At 36.0% G+C, this 18,353-nt stretch overlaps 1 protein-coding gene and 1 long non-coding RNA gene across 2 annotated transcripts in view; one reads left to right on the forward strand and one right to left on the reverse strand.

Annotated features, from left to right (window-relative positions):
• Positions 1-8,596: 8,596 nt before the first annotated feature.
• Positions 8,597-11,326, reverse strand: LOC119473877. The gene is made up of 2 exons (XR_005203126.1): positions 11,214-11,326; positions 8,597-8,662 (listed from the first exon to the last, which is right to left on the reverse strand). It is a non-coding gene; the product is annotated as an uncharacterized LOC119473877 (long non-coding RNA).
• A 91-nt stretch (positions 11,327-11,417) lies between these two features.
• Positions 11,418-18,353, forward strand: part of MAP2 (microtubule associated protein 2) — a 303,522-nt gene continuing 296,586 nt past the window's right edge. Inside the window, exons 1-2 of the mRNA XM_037745066.1 lie at positions 11,418-11,651; positions 14,600-14,695. The gene's annotated coding sequence lies outside the window, so the exon portion shown is untranslated. The remainder of the gene's footprint in view (positions 11,652-14,599; positions 14,696-18,353) is intronic.

Raw genomic sequence — 18,353 nt, forward strand, 5'->3', positions numbered from 1 at the left:
AAAAAAAAAAAAAAAAAAAAAAAAAACCTGACTCACATTATACCATCAAACATTAATTTCAGGTATATGATGTATCTAAACGTAAAATCTAATCCATGTAACTACTGGAAAAATGCCTTCACAAGCTTGTATAAGTGGAAGCCAGGTAGAAGATACAATCATAAAGATAGTAAACACATACCATTTTAAATTTTTCACAGTTATGATTACAAGAGAAATTATATTTTAAACTTAAAGATAATAAAAATAAAACATCAAATGTGTGGGATGCAATAAAGCAGTATTTAGAGAGAATTTTTATGTAATTGCTTATATTAGAACCAAATGTCACCAGAGGCTGGTAAGGCAAGTGGGGAGAGGAGGATGAAGAGAAGTTGGTTAACAGGTATGAAAATACAGTTAGGTAAAAGAAATAAGTTCTAGTATTTGATATGTAGAGAAATTATAGTTAACAATAATATATTCTATACTTCAAAATAGCTAAAAGAGATGAATTGTAATGTTCCCAACACAAAGAAAAAATGAATGTTTGAGGTGATGGGTATCCTAATTGTGCTGATTTGATCAGTACACATTGCATATATGTACCAAAGTACCATATATACTCCCAAAATATGTACAACTATGATATATCAGTTTTTTAAAATACAATCAGTGTGCTGGCCCACACCTGTAATCCCAGAACTTTAGAAGGCCGAGGTGGGAGGATCACTTGAGCCCAGGAATTTGAGACCAGCCTGGGAAACATGGTGAGACCCTATCTCTACAAATAATGTTAAAAATCAGCTGGATGTGGTGGTATGCACACGTGGTCCCATCTACTTGGGAGGCTGAGCAGAAGGACCACCTGATCCCAGGAGGTTAATGATGCAATGAGCCTTGATTGGGCCACCACACTCCAGCCTGAGTGACAGAATGAAACCCTGTCTCAAGAAAAGAAAACAAAAAACAAAAAAGAAATGAATGTCTAGCATCCAATAAAAAAGTACTAGCTGGGTCAAGAAGCAAGAAAATATGACTTATAACCAAGAAAAGCATTACTCAAAAGAAAAAATAAGTAGAAATGACAGAAAATATAATAAGCAAAAAGATCTTTCAAAAGCCACTATGTGAATATTTAAGTATTTATTGAAGATAGAAATAAATCAAAAACAATGAAACTTCTGGACATATGTGAAATGAAAGCTTAACTGTTTGAGACTAACTGCAGATTAAATGATAAGGAAAAAAACTGTGAACCTAAAGATGCAATAAACTTTTTCAAAACATAAATACAGAAAGGAAAAGATTGAAAAAATTATTGAATAAGATCTCAGTGACATATGAAACATTCATTGACACATGAAATATGAATAAGCAGTTTAATATGCATGTATTTAATATTTATATGCCACATAAACATTAATATTTTTTAAAATTGGATAGAAATTTTTGACATTTACTGAAAATTATAAATGCAAAGAATCAACACCATAAACCCCAAAGGAGGATAAATATCACAGAATACACAAATAAACACATAAACTGTATACCAAGAAATATCATAATCAAATAATTGATAAAGAAAATTATAAAAGCAGCCATTTTAAAAATTACACAGTGCATAAGGAAACAATAGTGACTGCAGTCTTCTCACTGGAGAATATGCCAGCTTGAAGACAATGGAAATATATCATCAACATGCTGAAAGAAAAAGAAAACTGTCATCTTAAAAGTGTATTACCAGTGAAAGTGTAATTTAAAAGGAAAGGCAAAGTAAAAATTTAGACAATAAATTTCTGGGAAAATTTGTCATCTATAGACCTAAAATATAAGAATATTGGAATACGTAACTACCTAGGTAAATAAAAATGACAGTACAAATGTATTTTTTGTCTGTAACTTTTTGCTCTCCTTTCTAATTTGAAAAGAACTTCAAAAGCAGTAATTATAAACCATGTTGATGGGACTACAATCTACAAAAATGTAATCTGTATGGCACTAATAGAACAAATGAAGGAGTAGAAAATGGTACTATACAGAAACAAAATTTTATTATACTGCTGAACTTAAATTGGTATTAATATGAGCTATATTTCTATAGACTCAGATGTTGATTATAATACCATTGTATTGACATCCAGTACAAATTAAGGGATAAAAATATTCAAAGAAATGACTATCAAAATGGCACACATGCCAAGGACAGTGGCTCACGCCTATAATCTCAACACTTTGGAAGGGTGAGGTGGAAAGAATACTTGAGTCCAGAAGTTTGAGACCAGCCTGGGCAACATAAGGACATCCACATTCCAAAATAATAATAATAATAGATAACCAAGCATGGTGGTGGGCACCTGTAGTCCCAGCTTTTGGGAGGCTAAGGAAGGATAATAACTTGAACCCAGGTGTTCAAGGTTGCAGTGAGTCATGATTGCATCATCATACTCCAGCCTGGGTGACAAAGCAAGATTCTGTCTCCAAAAAAGAAAAAAGAAATAGTAAACCATAAAATATCTACCTTACAAAAAAGAAGTCAGTAACAGAACAATAGAGTAACAAAAAAAAGTGATATATATAAAATAAATAGCATCATGTAGATATAGATCCTACCTTATCAGTAATTATAACATATGTAAATGGATTAAATACTTCAAACAAAAGGCAGATATTGGCAAAATTGATAATAAAAATTGATAACAATGTACTGTGTACTTAGAAATTGCTAACACAGTAGCAATTGTTATCAATACCAAATAGCTGTTTCCAATACCAAAAAAATAGTAAATATGTAAGATAATGCATATATTAATTAGCTTGAATTAGCCATTCCACAATGTACACATGTATCAAAACATTCTGTTATATACCATAAACATATGCATTTTACTTATCAATTTAAAAATTAAAAATTTTTAAATTTGCCAAGAGAGACACTTTATATTTCAAAATTAATAAAATTATAAATATAAATATACAAGTAAAATCTTCAACAAACAATCCAAATCCAGTAACAGATAAAATGGGTTGTACATTATAACTAAGTTTGATTAATCATCAGAAATGCAAAGTTGGTTTAACATGAGGAATAATCAATTATAATAAACCAATTTAATAAAATAAGGACAAAAGCCATATAATCATCTCAGTTGATACAGAAAAGGCATTTGACAAAATTCAACACCCTTTTATGATTAAAAATGTTTAACAAATTAGGATAGAAGGAAATTTCCTCAACTGATAAGGAATATTCTTGATAAACCCACTGCTAACATCACTCTTACTGATGAATAACTGAAGCATTTACTTTGAAGATCAGGAATGAGAGAAGTATATAGCCTCTCACTGCTTCTATTCAATATTGTACTGAAAATTGTAGCCAGGGCAATTAGGCAAGGAATAAAGTAATAAAGACATCCATATTAAATAGGAAGACATAAACCTATATCCAGTTGCTGAAATGATTTTGAAAATAGAAAATAAGAAGGATTTTTAAAAACCTATCAAAGCTTATAAATGAGTTCAGCCAGTTTCCAGAATACAGGGTCAATCAAGTATATTTCCATAAACTATCAACGAACAATCCAGAATAAAATTAAAAAAGCTAATCCTTTTACAATAGCACCAAAAAGAATAAAATACTTAGGAATAAATTTAATAAAATAAGTATAAAGAAGTATAAGATCTGTACACTGAAAATATTTTTTAGAAAAATAATAAAAACCTAAATAAATGGAAGGATACCATCTGTTTATGGAATAGAAGATTTAATAATGTTAAAATAGCAATACCCTCAAACTGATCTATAGATTCAATGCAGTCTTTATCAAAGTTGCAACTTCCTTTTTATGTTGTTGTTGTTGTCACAGAAATTGACTAGCTGATCCTAAAATTCATATGAAAATGCAAGAAAGCTAAAATGGCCAGAGTAGTCTTGAAAAAAAACAAAGCTGAAGGACTCACACTTCCCAATTTCAAAAGTTGCTACAAAATTACAGTAATTAAGACAGTCTGCTGCTGTTATATAAATAGACATATAGCTCAATGGAATAGAAATGAGAGTCCAGAAACAAACCCTCACAGTTCTGGTCTGATTTTAAAGAGTATGCCATGACAAATCAATAGGGGAAAGAATGATTTTCAACAAATGGTGCTGGGATGACTTGTTACCCATATGCAAAAGATGAAGTTGGACTTGTATCTCATATTGTACAAAAAAAAAACCACTCAAAATGAAATAAGTGCCTAAATGTAGAAACTAAAACTATAAAACTCCTAGAAGGAAAAAGCTCTATCTCATGACCTTAAATTAGGCAATGCTATTTTAGAAATAACATCAAAAGTACAAGCAATCAAAGAAAAAAGTATTAATTGGACTTTATAAAAATTTTAAAACTTTTGTTATAATGAAGAGAATCAAGAAAGTGAAAAAGAGAATTCATAGAATCAGAGAAAATATTTGCAAATCATATGTCTGAAAAGGATTGGTATCCAAAATGCGTAAAGAACACTAGCAATAAAACTATAGATAACCCAATTTTTTAAATAGGCAAAGGATAGACAGTTTTTCACATAAAATATATAACTGGCCAATAAGCACATGAAGACATGCTCAACATTATTAGTCATTGAGAATATACAAACCCAAATCACAATGACACACCACTTCACACCCACTAGAATAGCTATAAACAAACAATAACAAGAGTTGATGAGAATGTGGAGAAGTTGAAACCTTCATGAATTGCTCATGGAAATGTAAAATGTTTATTTGCTTTGGGAAAATGTTTAGCAATTATTCAAATTGTTAAAAATATGATTAAAATATAACCCAGCAATTTCATGCCTAGGTATATTCACAAAAGAATTGAGAATGTCCATAAAAATACTTGTATACTAATGTGCTTAGCAGCACAATTCACAATAGCCAACAAGTAGAAACCACCCAAATGTGCATCAACTGTGTTTATCAACAGATAAACAGAAGTGTTGTGGCCATGCAAAGGAATATAATTGAATCAAAAAAAGGAATGATTTTATATTCACACATATACATATATGTATATATAAAATCAATTGGTTATATATATATATACATACACACCATAGCATCTTTGTCACAAATCAATTGGTGTTGTATAGACATATATTTATATAACCAATTGATTGGTTTTATATATATACAGAGAGAGAGATAGATAAATATAGATATCAGTTGTTCCAGAATTATTTTGTTAAAAGACCATCCTTTCCTCATTAAATTACCATATATATATGGTAATTTATATATGGAATTTTAATTCATCCTCCAGTGATGAATTAAAATTCCTTTTGTTTCATGTCCTCAAGAGCATTTGATGTTGTCATATATATATGTCTGTTCCTGAACTCTGCTATGTCATTGATTTTTATGCCAATTTCACATTATATATATATATGTATATATATATATATATATATATATACACACACATATATATATAAAACCAATTGATTTGTGATAAAGATGCTATGGTAATTAATGAGGAAAGGATGGTCTTTTCACAAAATAATTCTGGAACAACTATTATCTATATGGAAAAAATAATCAGTAATACCTTATATCATATCAACTAATTTGAAATAGATCATAGAAATTAAAACTATCAAATTTCTAGAAGAGAACAGAGAAAAAGCAGCCCTGCAGTAGACAAAAGATTACTTAGATACGACCAAAAAAACACAAAGCGTAAAAAGAAAATTTGATTGGGGAAATGAGACTTTAACAAACTTAAAGGAGTTTGTACTTCCAAAGATGACATTTAGAAAATGAAATGCAAACAAAAAACTGGAGGAAAATAATTTCAAAATATATTCCTCATAGATATATTGCATTCAGAATATATAAAAAAACACTTTATAAGGTTTCTTTGTATACTGTAAGATAAACAACCCATTTAAAAATTAGCAAAATGTTAGAACAGGCATTTCACAACACAAAACATGATACAAGAAGGACAAATAAGAACACAGAGACATACTGGCATTATTACTCATCAGGGTTCTTCTCAATAATTTTAGTTTTTCTACTGAAAGTTTCCATTTTTTTACTTATATTTCCTTTAATTGAGTATATTTATAGTAGCTGATTTTAGCCCTTTTCTATTAATTCCAACATCTGAATCATCTAAAAATTAATTTCTGTTGATTGTCTTTTTTCTTGAGACTGGGCCACACTTTCCTGGTTCTTTGAATGTTGAATAACTTTGGGTGGTATCTCAATGTTAAGTTGTGAAAACCCTGGATTTTGCTATATACTCCAGTGTTTTAAGTTTTTGTTTTAGTACTCGTTCAATTTGTTAGATTCACATTGCAACATCTGTCACTTGGGTAGCAACTCAAACCTCAGTTCAGTATTTGGTTGCTGTTTTTGTTTTGTTTTGTTTTTAATCTTTAGCTGGGAAGCATTGAATCTGTTCCATACACACATGATTCAGGGATAAAGTGGAAATTTGTACGTATATCATACGTAGAATTTGGACTATTCCAGCATCTCTGTTCTTGTCAATATTCTTCTTTTGCTTTCCATTTCAGGACGTTGCCACAAACTATACTCTAGGAAAACTGTAATTTTTCTGAATGTTTGCCCCTGGCAGTATTGTATGCAATCTGCTCTCAAGCTAAAAGGCATTGAATGTGCCATTCCTTTTTCCAAGTGTTGATTCCCCTTTAAAATATGCCTGCTTTGTTAACATGCTAGTGCTTTCTGTTTTTGGTTGTCTTCCTCCTACAGGAGATGTTATGTGGGGGATGGTAAGATCTAGTAAAAGCCTACTCAGCAGTACTGAAAACTTATACTTCAGTACCTTCTTATAATATTAAGCATATGTCTACTAGACCCAGAAATTTCACTCTTGGGTATGTGACTAAAAGAAACAACAACATATCCACACACAAAAAAATCTTATTTAAAAATTCATAACAACCTTATTACTAACAAGCAGAAACTGAAAATAACCCAAAATGTCCACTAATTAGAAAATGGGTATACAAAATATGGTATATCTCTACAATGAAATACTACTAAACCGTAAAAAGGAATAAACTGCAGATAACTTACAAAATAAAGGATACATCTCAAAAGTAATGTGTGTGCAAAAGAAACCAGATGTAGAATAGCATATATTGTCTGAAACCTTTTATAGGAATTCCAAGAATATGCAAAGTCAATCTACAGAGAAACAAAATCAAAAGTGTAGTTACCTCTATGGGTTGGGGCTGAAGGTGTAGATTTAATATTTCTGATCTGTGCTTTTAATTGAATGTAAATTATACCTCAACAAAGTTTTTTGAACAGAATGATACATTATGGTCCAGAAGAAGTTAATGGTAATTTTACCATCTGTTCACTGAAATAGGCGTAAAATTGAAAATGGTAGACCATACTACTAAAACTCATTTTTAAATTTTAAAGTCATTTCAATGTTTTTTGTTTTTTTGGGTTTTTGTTGAGACAGAGTCTCATACTGTCACCTGAGCTGGAGTGCAATGGCACAATCTCAGCTAATTGCAACCACTGCCTCCTGGGTTCATGCGATTCTCCTGCCTTAGCCTCCTTAGTAGCTGGGATTGCAGGTGTATACCACCACACCGGGCTAATTTTTTTTTTATTTTTTAGTAGAGACGGGGTTTCACTATGTTGGCCAGGCTGGTCTCCAACTCTTGACCTCAGGTGATGCACCTACATCAGCCTCCCAAAGTGCTGGGATTACAGGAAACTTTTGAAACATTATAAAAATTTTAATAGATGTGCCTCTAGTCATCCACAGAGAAAAGGTCGAGAAATGAAAAACAAAACCAAAAAAGCCCATTTCATGCACAGAAGGTAAAAGACTTACTAGTGTCTGCTCTTCAGGGTCACACCTGCCTCTTGCATCCACATCTTTTGTATCATGGGTTGCACATTGTATCAGCATTATTTGTGTATGTATAAGCCTTGCTCATTGTTTCTCTAAGGGCCACTTAATTAATGTTCATCCATTTAATAAGCAAATGCCCAGCTGAGCTGTAATTTCTCATAGGTTTATAAAACTAAAGTGACCTTAGATGGCATGTGGTTGAGGCTCCTTATTTGCTAATAAAAATATTGAGGTTCAAAATGGTAGGGAGAGGTAACCAAGGTCACACAAGCAAGTGACAGCAGATATGGGCCCTCAGATCTGACGTGCAGTCTGGTGCTCTTAACACGATGCAGTACAACCTCCTCAATGGCTCACCTACTTTTTGACTCTCTGGAGAGAAGATTTTATTACTTCCTATATACAAGTAGACCTTTCTCTAATCAGTAGAAATACATTTATTCTGATGGTGTTCTGAGAAACTGTCCCTGAGAAAAGTATATGGTTGTTTACGTACATAATCTTCTAGGCCAAAGAAATACAAATCAAGAATTTAGCCTGAAGATAGAACAAATAATTGTGGAAATCAATATTGGCAGCTCTTTCTGTATCTGTGGCTTACTTTTTGGAGTCCAGTACTGTATTAATGAAGGCTTCTTCAGTTGCAAATGACAGGAATACAAATACAGCAAGCTTAGAAAAGAGATGAAAAACTATTGGTTTGAAAATGGTATTTTTACCTTGAGATGTAGCAGGATCCACGGAATCTTTCAAGGGCTCTTTCTCCATCTCTCAGCATTGCTTTTCTACATGGAAGGAAAGATAGTCACTGACAATTCTATACCTATATCCATCTGATTCACTATTGTTCATATGACACATCTCATGAAAAAAAAAAAAAAAAAACCCTGACTGGAAATATTTGGGACATATGACCACCCTGGATCAATCACTATACATGAGCAGAACAGGTTCTATTATAGACTTAGCCAGGGTCACAAGGTCCACCTCTAAGAAAGAGAAGAGAATCACACATTTACTAGCACATCGGGAATCATAATATGAAAAAGATGGCTCCTCTAAGGAAGGGATGATTTGCTGAGAAAAAAACAAGTTCACTTTGACGCAAAGACTCCCTCATTAAACTAGAAGCCTAAATACATGTGATCCCCTCCTAAAGTTGTTTGACATCCCAGGGCACTGACTCCTGCAAACTATATTTCTTAGGCTGTTTTGTCAACTTACTTCCTTCTAGGTTCACCCAATGACAGGATTTTGAAATACAGGTTGAAGGAGAGCCACAGCATTCCTTTTCACTCTCAGCTTTCAAAGGCGCCTCCAGCATTATCCGTTTCCAAGTAGGCATCTCCACTGTGGTTTCAGTGCCCTTAAAGCAGCTTCGGCTCCTCACTCCTGGTAAACCCTCTTCTCTAGCACTCCCCAGGCTGAGAGTGATATTACTTTCCTACTAGTATCGTCGTGTTGCCTCATCATCCCCTATTTGGCTTTTTAGTTGTTTGAACCCTTTTTAATTGGTTCCCCATTAAAGTCTCTTTATTGAATTAAAACATATAGATACTGTTTTTCCGACAGAACTCTTAAGATGTGTGTTGAGAGGAGGCATTTTCTCTCAAATAAGGACCAGGTTCCCCAAAGAGAAAAACCATTAGAGTTTGACTGACTCAGCTACTCTTAAAGTGGAGGGGAAAAAACACTGTACTTCAAAGGATTGGAGAGAAAATCTCTTCTTTTAACAGCTGTTTTTTAGAGACAGAGTCACTCTGTCACTCAGGCTGTAGTGCAGTGGTGTAATCATAAATCACTGCACCCTCAAACTTCTGGCTTCAAGCAATCCTCCCTCCTGAGCTGCTGTGATTACAGGTGTGAGCCACCGCTCCTGGCCCTGGAAAATTACTCTCAATGAGCACCTGCACCTGCATGCCAGGTCATGAATTTCAGCTGGTAACACTCTGGTAGTATGCCTACTCCCTCCTCCCATCCACGTACTGTCTATGATTTCCTAGTTTCCTAAGACCTCTTTCTTCTCAATCAGGCCATCTTCCAAGGAGGAGCATCAACTCCTCCAAGCTCCCAGCTCCTGGGTGTGCCTGGATACTTCCATCCTAACTGCAAGCGTCACTGGCTCATGGTATGAAGCCGAGCAGGGGAGGCAGGACACAGAGCACCAGGTGTGACTGGGGAGGCCAGGCTTTCACAGCTTCCTCTGTGATGGTTTCTAATCCCTGCAGGCTCCCATCATCGGGTCTCTTTTTCCATCTGAAAATGGAGGAAATTAGACCAACTGCCTAAAAAAATCAACTCTCATGTTCTAGGTTCTAAGATTCTATGGTTAAGTGACAGAACCACATTATGGCTGCTGTTTCATCAGCACTGTGAAGACTGTACAGGCCACACCTCAGTATCTTGGCTGACCTTAAAAACACCTTGTCAGTACTTGATACACTCAAAGTAATTCTAAGTTGCATCTTATTTTTCTTACTTAGAATAAAAAGCTGGTTTTGATTATGCTCTTTGATTATGCTATCTGATTATGAGGATTCCATGGTAATGAATCATTTGTTTTCTCAGTTGGTCATTTCACTTTCAAAAGTATTTAAGAGGTAATTATGTTTTTAATGGTAATATTTCAAGGTCAACATTTTCTGTGCTAATTCATTGTATTTGTATCATTCTTCAAAAATCCTTAATAATCATTATCTTAAGAATTGGACTGTAATTTTTAGTCCTCATATGACACATGAATACACTGAGCGTTAGATTAAGTGAACTGTCTCTAGAGCATACGTCTGGATCTAGAATGTAATAACCATAAAGGGAGGGGATCTTTTTTCTTAGGGTTGAGGGAAAGGTCTGTTTTATTCACTGATGTTTACAGTGATTAGAAGAGTGACTGACACATAGTAGGTGTCAATGAACATTCGTTGACTCAATAAATGAATCTAATTAGTGACAGAGCTGGGTCTAGCATTCTCTACTCCCTCGGCCATTGCCCCTTTCGTGCCGTCAAGAGTTGTTCTATAATTCTCAAGAGCCCCACATTTCCTTGTCGTTTCTGGATGCACCTGTGGTTGGGTTTGTGAGGCGAGACCAGTGAGCTTTCCTGGTGAGGGTCCACTGGCATCCCCGCCTCACAGCAACACAGGGGAGGAAAGTAGGGTGTCTGAGGGGGTTGCTCCGGAGAGACTAAAGCTGCTATCCCCGATTTCCCAAGGACGCCAGGGAGGAAGGCCCGCCGGTCCCGCCACCCGGGCGCTGGCCTCACTTTATCGCGGGAAGGGACCCGGCCTCTGGAGAAGGCCCTGGCCGCGGCTGGGAGGGGCTCTCCGAGGCTCCTACCTCGCGGTCCCCGCCTGGCGGCGGGCGGCTGCTACAGGAAGCGGGGCGGCAACGCTCCCCCTCCCGAACACTGCGGCGGTGGCAGCGCCAGCCCCGCCGCGGCCGCCCACGGGCTCGCGGAGTCGGACGGGACCTGCGCGGGGCGGGGAGGAAGGGCCGGGGCGGGGCGGGGCGGCTGCGCGGGGAGCCGGGCGGGGGCGCCGCGCTCAGACTAGGGCGGGCGCTCGGGCTGCGCGGGCTCTGGGCAGCAGCAGCAGCAGCAGCAGCATCCTCTCTTCCTTTACTTCCCTTCCGCTTCTTTCTCTTCCTTCTCCTTCTTTTTCCCCCCCTCCCCTTTCTTCCCCTAACCCGTCCACCCCTCTGCTTCTTCTCCGGAGGGCGCTAAGTCCGTCAGCGGTGGCAGTCGCGACCGCGGGTGCATCCAGTTTCTGCGCCCAGGTAAGAGACGGTCCCCAGCTCTGGCTCTATGTAGGGCGCCTCTCCTTCTGCCTCGATCTCTGCATAGAAAGAGGTGGGAGTGGGGAGGGGTTGTGTCTCGTCCTCGGGGACTCGGAGCTGGCATTCTGGGAGTTGGTCGAGCTGGCCAGCCGTGCACCTGGCGGAAGCTTCGGGCCTTGCCTCTCCAGGTGTCACTGCGGGGCAAGGGTCCGGGCGCTGCTGGTACCTGAGCCCTGGCTTTGTACAAGAGCGAGTGACCTTGTTAGGTATCACTTTGAAACGACTGAAAACTTATGTCAGGTTAGAATACGTGTATCGAAAGCCAGTATTACCTGAGCTGTGGACAGAAGGAGAGTGGATTCTACAAAAATAGTGGAAAAAAGGAATTCGGGGTAGGGGATTTTTTGTTTTGTTCCGTTCATCCAGCTGCAGTGAACTGCACACACTGGCCAATGAGTGAGGGAAACCTTGTCCATTTCAAATCATGTTTCCCTGTAATTCCTCCAGAAACAGCTGGGAGAGGAGAACTGATATTTATAAATTGAGGAAAATGAAAAATCAATGTCTGGTGGTGTTGGAGGGGAGGGCACGAAGAAATGAGTCTGGTTAAGCTTCTACACAGTGGTTTTTCTTTTTAAACGATGGGGGTGGACATCTGAATCTACAGTACATCTATTCTTTTCTTCTTTTTCTTTTTAAAAGGCTTTTTTGGTGGGGAGAGAGGGACTGCAGTGCTGGCTGCCATCCTTCCCCCACCTCGTCTTTTGTTTAAGGATAGAAATTTCAAGAAAGAGTGTGGGGGGCTAGGAGTGGGGAGGTGTATATTTGGGTGTGTATGGGGGGAGGGGTAGTAAAGGGGATGGAGTCAGATAAAAATATCCTTGAAAACTGGAAATTAATGTTATTCTGCTTGATTTGCATCGGGGCTTCAGGATTTCGTCAGAAAATAAAAAGCTTTCATTAGCAACAAGCCCGTTTGTGACAATTGCTGTGTGCCATCTGTTGTAAGCCATTAGCACAATGCTTCCAGGACATAGACCCTTTAAAATTAAGCCAGTGTAAAGGGTTTTTGTTTAAATGCATAAACATACAAGTATGCACACAAATGTATAATACACTATATACATGTTAGGAAAGGAAATAGGTACTTAAAAGAATTATCTTTGAGGGTTTGGAAATTATGTTGTGAATAAAATCTGTAGTGCAAAACAAAAAAATATTGTTTAGTGGTATATAATTTTGGGTGTGAGGCAAAGGGATTGATGACTGTTGGTAAGGAACTAACTTAAATGTTAAAGATGTAATTTATTTTAAAATGATCAGTCTAGAAAAGATGATTGCAAACTGAAATTGAGGTTTGCAGCCACAGTGAGGCGATGGAGAACAAAGCCTTTTATGTGAGCCACATTATGCAAAATGTCCCATGCATGAGCTGCAGGTACCAGCCCAGTTCAAAAGCATAGTTCTTTCACTATGTCATTTCACTGTGGACAATATGATTTTTTTTTGCAGTCAAAATAGATTGAATAAATAGAATCCCTTTTAATTTCATGCCCAAGTACAGCCTGCCATCAGAATATAACACAAAACAGCCCTTTAACTGGGCAATAGGTATTTGTATTTTGGTGGAAATCCTTATGAATTTGCAAATTATGGATGTTCCAAAAGCCCCAACCCCATGCACACAAAGAATCCTTTCTTCAAAAAAAGAGGCATTTTGTTTTTCATTCAGTAAGGATTATGATAAGTGTGTGTGTGTGTGTGCATTTGTTGATTTCCTGGTAATTTAATCTGATTATCATAGGTTTACATCTGCAGTCATGATTTGTATAGTATCAGAGCCATTGTGGCTTTAGAATCAGTAGTACATGCTATTTATCTGTGGTTTATTTAAATTTTTGATATTTTACAGTTTGCTACAATATTATTTAATGTCTAAAGTTTTTTCTTTTTTTAAACCATAAGTAGAAAATTGCTTAAGACACATCTGAAGATCTAAGTAATTTAAAAATAGATCTTCCTTTAAAAAAATAATATTTTAGTCATATTAATTTTTGTTTTATTTTTCTCTCTCCTCTCTTTCCCCCACCCCGTTTTCTTACCAAATAACCTGTTTTTTTGGCTGCTTTAGTCTTCTGGTTATGTCTAGACTGCCATAGCAGGGCTCGTGTTCTCAACAATTTTGAATTCAGGATTGTTCATTCTCTGCAGCACCTCTCAGGATGACTTGTTTACAGTACCTTCTCAGGGAGGAGAGAGGGAAAGAATGTGCTGAAAGAGCATGACCCAGTGAAACCGGCACAGCCATTACCTCATCCTAGTAGGTACTTCAGATTCATTGAGAGAGCAGGCATCCTCTCAGTGGAAACCAAACACCAGGAGCACACCCATCTCAGGGCAAAAGCCTTTCTCTTCCATAGCAGCCTCTTCTAATGTCCTTCCACTGAGGTTAAAGGGATATTTTCTCTTTTATGTATTCCTTTTCAGGGATCTTGAACTTAGCCAGAAATATGTAGCCAGAAATGAAACTTGGCACAGAATCCTCTAAGCTTGAAGGAGTAATTTCATTCCTTTACCCCTTTTGGTTTAAACCAGTTTGCAAATTTTCTAAACATCAGAAGGGAAAAGGAAGAAAAATGTTGGTGTATTTTTGTGTATTTTCTTATCTCACACACACACAAACACATACACACACATATTTTGTATTGAATTTTACTAGCAGTTAGATAACAGACTGGACTAGCATGCTTTTAACAAATATAGTTGCACTGTTGGCATTTAAAATTAAATTGTTATTACGTTTACTTATAGGACAATAGGTACATCTTCCAATGATTCATTGATGTTCATGTGAGACTGACCATATGAAACTGACTTGGGGATTTTAGTATTCAAGTTGGTAACTCTGATTATTGAATTCTTTTCAACACTTAATTTCCTCTTAACAGATTAAGATAAAGAATCTGAAATAACAGTTACAGTAGAAGATAACACCACCCCCTGCTCAATATTATCCTTCTTAATGCTAAAAGTAGTCACTTTAGGTAAGTCTTTGGTAAATGCATGAAACTGAGGATAGCAGTTTTGAAACAATCTCAAATTTTTTTGCCTCTATTATAGATGAGTTAAAGATGGTAATAAACTCTCTGAGTCATATCTGATTCTCTCAGATATATTAGATCTTTTTCTACTTTAATTATCTCTTTATTATTGCCATTGCCTTTATCTACTCAATCTAGACCTTTTCAGGTAAGGGCTGTATTTTGATCATTTCACCATTTTTTCCCCTCCTTTCACACCATTCTTTTTAATTTGATATTTGGATGTTAGACTTACTATTCTCTAGATATTTTGGTTTCAGTAATGTTATGCTCTTGATTCAAATTTGGGCTTTTCTTTAAGGAGAGCACTTACTACCATTTGTGTATTTATTTATTTGTTATGAGAAATAACTTTTGATATTCTCAATTATTGATTGCAGAAAATGATTCTAGGTACCAAAAGCAGTTAAAGGACTGGAAATCAATATGTAGTACACAAAAGGCCAAAGTCAAAGGAGAGGGTTTGTATGGAGGTTTCGGTGGATGAGTATAGAGAAAGATGTGGAATGAAAGCAAATTCTCAGCTATTAATAGCTGCGCATGTAGGGTAGAGTTGAGCCTTTGTCTAAGAGGGTGAAGAAGCAAGAAATGTTTTGTTTTTCTGTTTCAACATATTTTGTCCCCATCCCTCCCCTGTCATTTCTTTGAACTAAGGCCAGGATACTTCCTTGGAAAAATTATACAGTATGCTTATTGAAAGTAGTTTTACAGTAAATTAGGTGAATTCAGAATTTTTAAATGGCGTGAACACAATTAGATGAGTTTTTATGAAAAACACTTTGAGTCCAATCTTTAATCTTTCCTGTTCAAGACGTAAACTTTCCTTTGAATGATAGTACTTTAACTGTAATACATTTTAGTTAAACATTTTAGTAAAATTCTGTGGAAAGTTAGACAAAATAAAGAACTCAGGATCTTCTTTCAGTCTGTTGTTAAGTTTGTACTGTGGAAGTTGGGGGAAGTTTTAGACAATTTGTTTTCCATTAAAAACACACACCAGAAGGGGCAAATTTCTATTTTTTTTTCTTTTTATTATGTTAATGAGCCTTTTAGAGCAAGTAATTTACTTTAAGGTTCACACACCTGGGCTTTTTTCTTTCCTTCTTTGTTGTCTTCTTTCTTTCCTTTGTCCCATTTCCCTTTACTTCTTTTCTTCTTTCCTTAGGTTCCTCCTTCCTTTTACTTTGTATTGGCAAAATAATTATTCATCTTTAGAAAATGAAGTTATATCCTGATATTCTTATTGAAATTTATTTTTCATTATATCTGTATTTCTCATTTAACATGAAGTTTTATGCTAGTCTCCTTCTCAAGGCTTCTATCTTGATCCTTTCTTTGAACTTTGCTTTCATATCCCCTAGGCTTCAATAGTTTTTATTCCTTATATACCAATCTTCCATAATGCCTTCTACCTCAAAAAGACCTTTAAAAATCAGGAAGAAAAGGTACCACCCTGTTTCTCCCCATTAGTTTGTATTCAAGTTTATTCAGGTTCCCTTAGGTTATAGATATTTGCTCGCCTCAATGTGTCCTCATCAGCCGCCTTTGAATTACTTTAAAGAAATTTTGCAGACCAAAAATAGTATATCTATACAACGAATTCTTTTTCAAACTAAAAAATTTGGTTAGTCAACTGACTTTTGATTATTTTATGCATCAGACATTATAAAACCCAGTTCAACTAGTTTTTTTTTTTTTTAACTTAATTAGTAAAGTTATTATGTGCCAGGCAGTCCATTGTCTTTATTTTAAGTTAGCTGGCTGATTCCACTAATGCATACCTATAAAGTAGAGTACAAACTTCTCTATGAGCAGTCAGTAAATGTTGAACTAAATTAATTTTAAGTAAAATATTCCAAATTACATTTCTCTGTATAGCGTAGTCATTAGCCATCTTAATCCACCTCCAAGCGACCATAAAATACAGTGCGTGAGTATCATGAGTAAATTTTATCACTTAACTGTCTAGATCCTTTATAGTTAAAGCAAACTCATGTAAATATACAAGTAGACTCTATTTGAGACAAAACAATCATTTCAGTATGAACCCTTTACATTTATTTAAGTAGTGATGGATTTTAGGTGGCTGCTGCACTGTATTATATCAATGTAAAAGTACAACACTGTGTTGTTAATGCATGGCACTGAAATTCTTTAATGAATTGATATGAGAAAGTGTTTATCAATTTTAAAGTGAATAATATGGTATCATTTTGACTGGTATTAAAGCAATTAAATAATGCTCAGCTTTGAAATTTTACTATTTTATTTGAATATTGTACCTCTCAAATTTGTAATTTAGTCTTCACTTAAGAGTTTACCTTTTTGAGCAAAATAATGTGTTAAACAATAGGCTGCCTATTTTTTATTGTTGTTTATATTATACACTGCATTCTTTTGGCCCACTTTGAAAAATGAGCAAAATAGTTTTTAGGATTCAGTTATTCATTCTTTTTGTCTTAATAGGTCATCTAGTATAGCCAGGAAAATATTTGATTCTTTAATTTGCTACATACACTTATTTATTGTTTGAACAAAATTTGCAATCTATAGCGTACAATTTCTTTTTTTTTTTTTTTTTTTTTTTTGAGATGGAGTCTCACTCTGTTGCCAGGCTAGAGTACAGTAGCGGGATCTCGGCTCACTGCAACCACCACCTCCTGGGTTCAAGCAGTTCTTCTGCCTCAGCCTCCCAAGTAGCTGGGACTATGGGCATGTGTCACCACATCCAGCCGATTTTATTTATTTTTAGTAGAGACAGGGTTTCACCATGTTGGCCAGGATAGTCTCGATCTCTTGGCCTTGTGATCTGCCTGCCTCGGCCTCCCACAGTGCTGGGATTACAGGCATAAGCCACTGTGCCTGGCCCCACAATTTCTTTACTTAGTGGATGAGAACATGGAATTATAATACCAGTAACAACTTCTCAGCCTGCTAATTTTGTCTACCTTGTGTTTCACAAGGGCTAACATGATGGTGGCAGTGGTGGTATTTGCGAGTTTGTGTATAATTACTTTCTAAGATAGAGTTAGACTTTTCTATATTTGTTATTTTCATAGGTGAAATAAATCATTATGCAATCAGTTGATTCCACATGAGAGCAATTGGCATTAAATACAATTTAATAGGAAAAAGAATGACCAAGTATTTATTAATGGAATCAAATTAAATAAATTTAAAAATATTACTGTATTTTTCTATTTTCTATTTTCAGATTCCATTGTTTATTATTAAAATCAAATGGTAAAGCTAAATCTTGTGCTCAAAATTAGAACATCTCCATGTTGATCAAAAAGTCCTAAGTTGAAATACTGGCTACTTAAATTTATCTTTTAAGAATTTCAGGGCCGGGCACGGTGGCTCGCGCCTGTAATCCCAGCACTTTGGGAGGCCGAGGTGGGTGGATCACGAGGTCAAGAGATTGAGACCATCCTGGTCAACATAGTGAAACCCCGTCCCTACTAAAAATACAAAAAAATCAGCTGGGTATGGTGGCGCGTGCCTGTAATCCCAGCTACTCAGGAGGCTGAGGCAGGAGAATTGCCTGAACCCAGGAGGCGGAGGTTGCGGTGAGCCAAGATCACGCCATTGCACTCCAGCC

This window comes from Cebus imitator, unplaced genomic scaffold (assembly GCF_001604975.1).
Source record: "Cebus imitator isolate Cc_AM_T3 unplaced genomic scaffold, Cebus_imitator-1.0 Scaffold191, whole genome shotgun sequence".
Taxonomy (NCBI): domain Eukaryota; kingdom Metazoa; phylum Chordata; class Mammalia; order Primates; family Cebidae; genus Cebus; species Cebus imitator.